The sequence below is a fragment of the Pipistrellus kuhlii genome, unplaced genomic scaffold, assembly GCF_014108245.1.
Source record: "Pipistrellus kuhlii isolate mPipKuh1 unplaced genomic scaffold, mPipKuh1.p scaffold_m20_p_2, whole genome shotgun sequence".
Lineage (NCBI taxonomy): Eukaryota > Metazoa > Chordata > Mammalia > Chiroptera > Vespertilionidae > Pipistrellus > Pipistrellus kuhlii.
Window position 1 is genome coordinate 183857784 of NW_023425515.1, and position 2752 is coordinate 183860535.

Sequence of the window (2752 nt, forward strand, 5' to 3'; positions counted from 1 at the left end):
TCCATTGATTTTTATTATTTATTTATTATTTTTAAAAATATATTTTATTGATTTTTTACAGAGAGGAAGAGAGAGGGATAGAGAGTTAGAAACATTGATGAGGGAGGATCATCGATCACACCTCCTACTGGGGATGTGCCTGCAACCCAGATACATGCCCTTGACCAAACTGGTCTTGGCTCCATTGATTTTTAAAGAGCATGGAAGAGCTGAAACCGGTTTGGCTCAGTGGATAGAGCATTGGCCTGCAGACTGAAGGGTCCCAGGTTCCATTCCGGTCAAGGGCACATACCTTGGTTGCGGGCACATCCCCTACGGGAGATGTGCAGGAGGCAGCTGATTGATGTTTCTCTCTCATCAATGTTTCTGGCTCTCTATCTCTCTCCCTTTCTCTCTGTAAAAAAAAATCAATAAAATATATTTTAAAAAAATAAATAAAGGGCACGGAAGAGAGAAGGAAAGGCAGAGGGAAATATCAATGTGAGAGAAACATGCCAATTAGTTGCTTCCTGCACATGCCCTGACCAGAGCTCGGGCTGGGACCCAGGACCTTTCAGTCTGCAGGCTGACACTCTCTCCACTGAGCTAAACTGGCTAGCGAGTCATTGATATTTTTTTTCTTTTTTTAAAATAGATTTTTATTGATTTCAGAGAGGAAGGGAAGAAAGAGAGATAGAAACATCGATGATGAGAAAGAATCATTGATTGGCTGCCTCCTAGATGCTCTCTACTGAGGATCAAGCCACAACCCGGGCATTTGCCCTTGATTGAAATCAAACCTGGGAACCTTCAGTCCACAGGCTGATGCTCTAGCCACTGAGCCAAACCAACTAGGGCCATAATTGATATTTTTATCTCTCTCCCCTTTTCTCATTTCTCATTCTCTCTCTGAAATCAATAAAAAAGTATTTACCTGAAACTGGTTTAGCTCAGTGGATAGTGTCAGCCTGTGGACTGAAAGGTCCCTGGTTTGATTCCGGTCAAGGGCATGTACCTTGGTTGCAGGCACAATCCCGAGGGGGAGGGGGGAGTGCAAGAGGCAGATGACTCTCTCTCATCAATGTTTCTAACTCTCTGTCCCTGTCTTTTCCTCTCTGTAAAAAATTAATTTTATATATATATATATATATATATATATATATATATATATATATATATGTATTTTAAAAAGTTAATGAGTGAATTGAGCTGGGTGGTAGAGACTATATCTGAGTGGAGAGGGAATACCTGGTCAAAACCCAGTCTCAAATGGGTTGTTGCCTTTTCAAGAAAAGCCAGGAATCTGAGTTTAATATGTTAGCAACAAATTAAAAAAATGTCAGCCCAGCTGGGGTGGCTCATGGTTGAGTGTCTATCCCTGCGCCAGGAGGTCATGGTTTGATTCCCGGTCAGGGAACATGCCCAAGGTTGTAGGACTTGATCCCCAGTGTGGGATGTGCAAGGAGGCAGCCAATCAACGATGTTTCTTCCTCATCATCATTTTTCTATTTCTCTACCCCCTTCCCTTCTTCTATCTCTAAAAATCAATTAAAACATACTTTTAAAAAAAGTCATAAGGCTCTGTGAGATGAACAAAAATGCTTGTTGGCTGAGTGTGAAGCTCACAGGAACCTCTGGTTTTTATCTTGCATGGGTCACTGGGGAGGTTCTCAGCTTCCCTGACCCTCGGTTCCTGCTTGTGAAGAAATAGATTATTTATACCCAACCAAACTCTCCTTTTTCCAGGATTATTAACTTTAGCACAGCCCATGTGAGCAGAAAGGTAGAAGTGATGATGATGATGATGATGATGATGATGATGATGATGATGATGTTGATGATAGCAAACCCTGTAGAGCCCTTTCAGGCACTGTTCTAAGTGGTGTTTTTGTTGTTATTGTTGTTCCAAGTGTTTCATACATATTATTCTTTTAAAGATGTGGTTTTGGTGACCAGGTTTTGGATGCAGAGAAAAGTTTCCAATGCCCAGTGTGAGACATGTTGGAACAGGCAACCTGAGTTAGTGGGAGGTGGAAGGATGGCCCTTCTTGGGAAATCTCTGAAAAGAATGGTTCTGTTTGCCCTGACTGGTTTGGCTCAGTGGATAGAGCATCAGCCTGTGGACTGAAGGGTCCCGGGTTTGATTCCGGTCAAGGGCATATACTTGGTTGTGGGCACATCCCCAGCTGGAGGTGTGCAAGAGGTGGCTGATAGATGTTTCTCTCTATATCTCTCCCTTCCTCTCTGTAAAAACAAAACAAAACAAAAAATATATTAATAATAATTTTTAAAAAAAGAATGGTTCTGTCAAAGTCAAGTGAGGGTTGGAGGGTCAGAAAAGGTAGTCCCACATTTCTTGCTGTTCCCTGGGCCACTGAAGGCTCTGAACTTTCAGACTCAACAGGCCCTACAAGGCACTCAGGTATCTACCATCCTGCTGGTGAGGAACTCTGGAGCCTGGGATTCCGACCTAGTTCTGCAACTCACCTGCTCAGAGACCTTGGTCTCATCCTTTCCCTTCTCTATGCCTGTTTCCTCTTCTGTAACATGAATGGGGTAGCTTTGATGATCTCTAAGGGTGCCTGGACTCATATTTTTGCATTTCTCCTGGTCCCATCAGAGGCCTAGAGCTTTCTGAGCTGAGATTTGAGACCATACCAAACTCAAGTCTAAGTCTCAGGACCCATTTCTATGTGGCTCTGAACTTCCGACCCAGCCAGATCCTTCTTGCTGGAACTCTCCTTGGAAAAATGAGAGAAATCATAGAGTATGG